Here is an 8,249-nt window from a genome sequence, read left to right as displayed (position 1 = left end):
ACATTCACACACACACACACACACAAACACACACACACACACACACACACACACACACACACACACACACACACACACACACAGGAAGGTGGTAATGATGAGCTGAGCTTGAACAGGGGGCAGTCCTGAGGCTTAGTCACAGTAAACTATCAAGGCAGATCAAGTGGTTTCTCTTTAAGTCCTTCTTGGCCTGAGGGGTCTGGGCCATGGCAGTAAGTTCCATAGGACCTGCCCCTCCATCTGTGCATGGGGCCACAGGACCAAGGGAAGGACACTATGGATGCTCATTTGTAGTCGGCCCACGATTGCAGACCTTCATCTGCCCCTGAGCACTAGGGAGGAAAGCAAGCCTCTGAGCCCTGAGACTCCAGGGACAGTGACTGCTACAAGCAGAGCCATCTGGCTGTGGATTCCTGAGCCTACAAGTCTTTCATGAGCCCAACTCAACACATGCCCAATGTGTGCCTGACAAATTTGCACTCTTGTGATACCAGCATGAATGTGGCATTACCTGGTGTGACATCTTGCAGCTTCTGCCCTTCCTGGCCCAGAACCATGGTCTGAGACGTCGATTTACTGCTCAGATCCATATTATACCCATGACAGATGCCATTCTGATTATCTCCATGCCCCAAGGCTCAACCCTTCTCTGGTTCTTTGGCTTGCTATGTAGGCAATGGCCTCCAAACGGACTGCTCTCAAGATTTGTAGGACACCTAGACATTGGGAGACCCTCAGGGGCCCACTGGAAAATACTCTGCCTAGAGCCACAGAGTGAGGTCCAAGCAGGCCAGATGTTGGTCATGGGTCTTGAACTCTGGGTCTGGGCGCTGTTCGCCAGCTCTTCCCCTTATCACTTAATTGACAGAACAACTTCTGGTTATCTGGAGGTTCCTTGGAGATCAGAGTCTCCCAGACTTTCATCCTTGGGCTGGCTTTGAACCGTGGTCCTGACATCTCAGCTTCCTGAGGAGCTGGGAGGACAGCTGTGAGCCACTGGTGCCATTTGATCTGGCCTTTCACCACAGTGGACTAGGAGCTCTTGAAAGATTTTCTTTATTTTTTCTGTGCCAGTACTCAGGCTTGAACTTAGGGTCTAGGCTCTGGTCTCTTAACTTTTTCCCTCAAGGTTAGCACTCTACCACTTGAGCCACAGATCCATTTCTGGCTTTTGGTAGTTCATCGGCAAGAAGAGTCTCACTAACTTTCCTCACCCAAGCTGGCTTGACCCACAATCTCTATCTCAGTCTCCTGAGTAGCTAGGATTTACAAAGGTTGAGCCACTGCTGAGAATGGGCTAGAAGCTTTTCTTAAGCAAGCATTCTTCCTTGCGTTTGCCCTGACTCCTCCATGCAATAGAGGTCTGAGGGTGAGGAGCTGTGAAAAATAAGCTCCCAGCCACAGGAAATGGCTGGGGTCCCTGGTAAAAAAACCAAGCTAATCTTCCCCCTGGGCCCCATTCTGGGACCCCACCCTCTGCCCTACCTGTGACTCAAGTACAAACCTTGACTCAGTCTTGTCTAAAGCCACAGAACCTTCATTCCACCCACACCATCTGCTTTACACCACACCTCAGGACCTTTTCCCATGTTGTACCTTCTGCCTGAGGCCCTCTGTCCTGAATCCACATATTAGAACTCCTGTGGAATTTTGACACTGATTATATTACCTCAGGGAGCAACTCTTTCATTCCCTTCTCCCTCTTTTTTTAAAAAAATATTGACTTGCTGGAGATGGAACTTGTGTAGTCTCTCTGGCAAATGCTCTATCTTTGTGTGTGTGTGTGTGTGTGTGTGTGTGTGTGTGTGTGTGTGTGTCTGTGCATGTGTGTGCCAGTCCTGGGGTTTGAATTCATGGCCTGGATGGTATCCTATCCCTGAGCTTTCGTGCTCAAGGCTAGCACTCTGTCACTTAAGCCATAGTGCCACTTTTGGCTTTTTCTACTTCTGTACTGAGCAATCGAAACCAGGGCTTAGTGTATGCTAGGTAAACACTCTACCACTAAGCCACATTCGCAGCCCAAGGCTCACTTTTCAAGGGAGGTATGAGGGTGAGATTTATTGGCATACCTCTTTCGGCATAGATATTGCTCTCTATTTCGTATCTTTGCCACGATTTGGGACCAGCCTGTGACTCAGCAATGAGGAATGATAAATGAGTGATATCCGCTAGGCCCCAGAGGTCTAGGCTCACATCCTACAGAGGGATAGAGAATTGGAGCCAGAAACTTTGACAACTCCTACAGTCTAGGTACTGTGGTCTCTCTGGAGGCAGTGGCTGGCTGCTAGGTGTCCTGATGGGACACCTCAGCCAGAACATAAGGCTTCAGTTATTAAATGGCAGAGAAGAATGCTTTGTTCAAGCTGCCAGCTCAGACTTAGTACTTTCTGAGGGCTTGTTCCAGCTTGCCCAGGTTGGGGGGGCTGGGCATGGGCAACCTACTGAATGCCCATCATCCATACATCATCCAACCATACACAGAGATATGGAGTTATTGTCTTCTTTTTTCGAAGGGAGGGAGTTCTGTGTTTGTTCTGTGAGGTTAAGCCCTGTCCCTGAGCTCCTTTTGCTCAAGGGTAGCACTCTGTCCTTGAGCCACTTCCCCAAACATGTATTTTTTTCCTGTGATCTCTTAGAAATAAGAGTGTCTCAGACTTTCCTGCTCTGGCTGAATTCAAATTGGCATTCTCTACATCTCAGCTTCCCGAGGAGCTAGGATTACAGGCAGGAGCCCCTGGCTCCTGGGTTTCTTTTCTTCTTGTTGTTCTTTTTTGTAATTGTAACAATCTGAAATCTTCATGGTGTCATTCCAATGGTTTGCATTCAAAGTAACCTATCCAGGCCTGGAGTTCGAATGCCAGGACAGCCACCCACAAATGGAAGGAGATCCTGACAAACATTCCTATTCATGTGAATGCTAATGAAATGTTATAAAAGTAATAATTTGCAGTAAATTCATGATTCTATTTTAGAATGCCACACAAAAATTATTGGATTTATATCTTCCATTCTAGCACCATGGTTTGATTCCCCTAATGGATGGACACAGACTAATTTTTAATTAATGCTTTTATAAGTATTCAAACATGATACTTCATTAAATGGAGGCATAATTTAATAACTAATTATTGATTATAATTTCTGTATAATTTAATATCCTCACATTCCCTCTATCTCTATCTAGCTATATACATTGGACACTCCTGTGGCTTGATCACAGGCCCTCAGAACTTTCTGGCAGCTCAGTTTACAAGAGGCTGGTGTGCTAAGACTGTGATCCCATTTATGGATTGGCCTCTGTAGGCCGTGTGTTTAAATCTCAGCATGTCCAAAAATTTATTCGTGGAGTAAGAACTCAATTTTGACACATTGTTTTTTCCTTCTCTGTGAATGTCCTGGGTCTCAGTATGATGTAAAATCCATATGCAAATATATCCTATGTGATATGATGTAATAAAAGAACCGTTACATGTGTAATAATACTAAATAATTAAGGGTAATAAACATCATATGCAATAAACCCATGTATGTAAATATATCTCATATATTAATATTACTTTTTCCAGTGCTGGGGCTTCATTTCATGCCCTGGGAACTGGTCTGAATTTCTTGTCTTCAAGGATGGTGAGCCTTTCCCCTTCACCCCCAGTGCCACATAGTTATCTAGACCCTGAGATCAAATACAAGGCCTGCCAGAAAAATGGTGCAAATTCCAAACCAGGGCCTTATTATTATTGTTATTATTATTATTATTATTGGCCAAGCACAGGGCTTGCTCTCAGGTCTTGGCATCTCAGCCACAGCCGAACCTTAGATCCTAGGAACTGAGTTCTAGTCCTTGGGGCTGGAAAAAAAAAAGAGAAACATAAAACTGAGAAGCTCAAGAAGGTGATTTTACTGTTTTTTGTATTGTGACCATCTAGGATGTACATGACAAGGCAAAGAAAGAGTACATGTCCTTGCATTGCTGATATTTGGCGGACTATTAAGGAAGCCATAGCTGAAACTGGCAACTTAGGTCTGGAGGTCGAATCCTGGCATTGCCACTAATGAATGGCACAGATTCTAAGAAACCCATTCTCATGTACATCCATACAAATGGAATGTTATAAAAGTAACAATTAAATTAGTAGTTAGTGTTTGACTGTATTATAAAATTATACACAACATTTATACTACAATGACTAATTTTCAATCATGATACTTAAAAAAGGAAGGCATAATTTAATTGCCAATAATTGGTAGTAGTATCGTATATGTAATTTCATAGTATACAGACATCCCTCTCTTGTTTCATGCATCTACATCTATCTATCTATCTATCTATCTATCTATCTATCTATCTATCTATCTATCTATCTATCTATCTATCTATCTATCTATCTATCTATCTATCTATCTATCTATCTATCTATCTGTCTATCTATCTGTCTATCTACCAATCTACACATTTGTCTATACACTTGTCACTACTGGGGCTCAGTTGTAGAGTGCTCAACTAGTACTTCAAAGCCCTGGGTTCGATTCCTCACTGCCACGTGCACAGAAAAATCCAGAAGTCATGCTGTCGCTCAAGCAGCTGCGCACTAGCTTTGAGCATAAAAGCTTAAGGGACTGTGTCTAGACTATTACTCAAGACCCAGGAATGGCCCCCCAAAAAGATAGAATGTTCTGACTGCAACTATATAATGATAGCACTGCAAATACCTCATCACAGAGCAAGCCGGGAATCTGGTGCTGAGAGCTACCATCTAATGTTACTTAGCCAGAGGTAAACTACTGCAACCCAGCTCCACAGAACCAGATGCTGCTGGCTCGCTCACCCCATCATCCAAGATACTTGGAGACTAAGATCTGTCACTGGTGGATGTAAAACCCAGCCCTGGCAGGAAATCTGTGAAACTCTGGGCTCAAAGTTGTAGAGTTCTAGCCTTGAGCAAAAGATCTTAGGACAGTACCCCCAACCTTTCAGTGCAATCCCCGTGGCTGACTCCACCCCCCCAAAAAAAACCCATCCCTCTAAATCATTAGATGTGAACTTTCTGAAAGAATGGTGATACTGATGAAAGCACCTTAAATCTAATGACAGTATGTGTGATACAGCCATGTGATGAGTCCTTCATGAGGTGTTGTGTGCTGAGTCCTTCACAGAGTACATTCTTTCCCTCTGGTCCTTGTAAGAGCTCCACAAGTCAGATGATTGTGCAGATGAGAAACTTGAGGCTCAGATATCCCCATGTCAGGGCCAAAAGGATGTATGTACCTAACTCTAGTGAGTTGTCTCCTGCAGACAATAGTTTGGTTTATTTTTCTCAGTCGTGAACCTTGAACTCAGGGTCTAGCCACTGACCCTTCCCTGTTGGGCTCATGGTTAGCATCCTACCACGTGGAGCCAAGGACCCCCTTGAAACAGAGTGTTACAGTCTAGGTGTCTGTAGCTGAGGTGTGTCATCCTGCCTACTTAGCAAGCTGAGATATAACAATCTCGGTTCCAAACTATCCCCGACACAAAAGTTCCATGAAACTATTATCACCTATTCACTACGTAGAAACATGAAGTGGAAGCTGGTCACCGGTGACTCACGCCTGTCATTCTAGCTACTCAGGAGCCTGAGAGCTGAGGATCACAGTCCAAAGCCAGGCTGGGTAGCAAATTCCTTGAGAGGCTTCTCTCCAGTGACCTACCAAAAATTTGCAGGTGTGCTGTAGCTAAAGTGGTAGAGGGCTTGGCTTTAGCTAAAGTAGGTTCTCTTTACTGCAGGTCCTTGACTTTGGTCCACGGAATAACAATTTCCAGAGAAGTCAGTCACCATGACAAGAAAAGTTGGCAGAATCTTATTGAGTACGAAAATAAACAGCATGGGGCTGGGAAGGTGGCTCAGTGGTACAGCGTTTGCCTTGCATGCCTGAAGCCCTGGGTTCGATTCCTCAGCACCACATAAGCAAAAAGAAAGCCGGAAGTGATGACTTGGCTCAAGTAGTAGAGCGCTGGCCTTGAGCTGAAGAGCTGAGGGACAGTGCCCAGGCTCAGAGTTCAAGCCCCATGACTGGACCCCCCGCTCAAAAAAAGAAAAGAAAACAAACAGCAGCAGATAGACAGAGGCATCTTCAGTATGTGGGTACTGTCACAGAGAGAAACAGAGCTCTTTGACATCAGGGGTGTTTCTCTGATATAGCAAGGTCTGCATAAAGTCATGCAGATGCTTGTGTATCTTTGCTCTTTATCATTCTTGGTTACACCTTCTGAGTTCTTGGTTATTTATTTAATGGCTCACTCTTTAGTATATTTCTTCGAGGAAAAAATACATTTTTCCATACAACAGTTGCTTGTCCTTATGATGTGGAATGCATCCTGTTGTTTCTCAGGCTGTATTTAGAAGCAAAGAGGATGTGCTTGTATATTTCTAAAGGTCTTGTATCTTTTTGAGTTCCTGCCTGCTATTCCTTTTTTATTATTATTTTTATTTATATATTATTGTGAAAATACTCTACAGAGGGGTTACAATTACATGGGCAAGATAATGAGTACATTTCTTATCAAGCATTGTAGCCTCCTCCTTTATTTCCCCTTCCCATCCTTTCCCAGTCTCCCCCTGCCCCAACACCCAATCCTCCCCCCCAATCAAAGTTGTAAAGTTCGTTTTCGACATGACAACTTGTACTTCTCATTGTTGCAACCGGTCCACCTGTATCCTTATTTAAACGACTTGTTTTTCCCCTTCCCCTACACAAATTATACCAACATCAAATACAGTGAAAGCAGGGGTTATTCTGTGGGGGAGGGACATACAAAGCAACAAATAAATAATCTTATAAATGCGTTAGAAACAAATGCAAGAAAGAAAAAAAAAACATTTGAATACATATCTTAGGGTTCATTTTCCTAACATCATCTTATCTGACCTTTTCTGCTTGACTCATACATATACTAGATATTGCAAATAAGGGAAACCATGGGACCTATGTTTCTTTGGACTTGGCATAATTCACTTAATATAATTTTTTCCAAGTCTTTCCATTTCCTAACAAATGGGGCAATGTCATTCTTTCTGATGGAGGCATAGAATTCCATTGTGTATATATACCACATTTTCTTGATCCATTCATCTACTGATGGGCATCTGGGTTGGTTCCATATAAATAATGCTGCAATAAACATAGTTGTGCTGGTAGCTTTAGTGTGATCTTGTTTGAAAACATTTGGGTAAATGCCCAAAAGTGGGATTTCTTGGTCATAGGGGAGCTCTATGGGGAGTCTATTGAAGAACCTCCATACTACTTTCCAAAATGGTTGAACGAGTTTACACTTTCACCAGCAATGAAGTAAGGTTCCCTTCTGTCCACATCCCCTCCAGCATCTGTTGTTATTAGAGTTCTTGATTTTTGTCATTGTAACTGAGGTGAGGTGGTATCTTAATGTTGTTTTGATTTGCATTTCTTTTATGTCTAGGGAGGTTGAGCATTTCTTCATGTGTCTATTGGCCATCCTTCTTTCTTCTTCAGAGAAGAAGTCATTAGCCCACTTATTTATTGGGCAGTTGTTTGTTTGAGGATTTGTTGTTGGGGGATTTAATGTTTTGAGTTCCAAGTATATTTTAGATATGAGACCCTTGTCCGTTGTATCTGCCTGCTATTTCTCATCTTATTTTTCCTAATTGATGGTGCCTCTGAAGTATACAAATTCCTGTGAAGGCTTTTTATAGTATTGCATTCAATGTATAGATTGTTTTGATGGAAATTAATACATTCTTGATGCTGTGTACTATTGTTCACGATTGAGGCATGGTTCTCCTTTTAGCTGTATTTCAATTTTTTTTGCAAGTCTTCATTTTCTTTACAAAGTATGATGTATTTTTTGTTAGTGTGAATTTATTGGGCTGTTTTGGTATAAAAAACACTGGGGATTGAACCCATACCTCATTTATGGGGAAAAAAAAGAACATTCTACAACATAAGTCACAATGCAGCTATGACAGCTTTTTAATTGGTTTTTATTTTTATGTTTGTTTTTTCTCTGTCCTGGAGCTTGAATTCTGGGCCTGGGCTTTGTCCCTCTAGTCTCCAGCTCAAGGTTAGCAGTCTACAACTTCAGCTACAGTGCCTCTTCCAGGTTTCTGAGTGTTTATTGATGATAAGAGTCACATTATTTTTCCTGCCTGGGCTGGATTTGAACCACGCCTCCTTAGATCTCATCCTTCTGAGTAGTTAGGGTTAAATGCATGAGCCACCGGCACCTGGCTATGGTAGGT

Source organism: Dipodomys spectabilis, unplaced genomic scaffold, assembly GCF_019054845.1.
Source record: "Dipodomys spectabilis isolate Male_0828 unplaced genomic scaffold, ASM1905484v1 ptg000185l, whole genome shotgun sequence".
NCBI lineage: Eukaryota > Metazoa > Chordata > Mammalia > Rodentia > Heteromyidae > Dipodomys > Dipodomys spectabilis.
Note: the sequence above shows the minus strand (reverse complement) of the source record.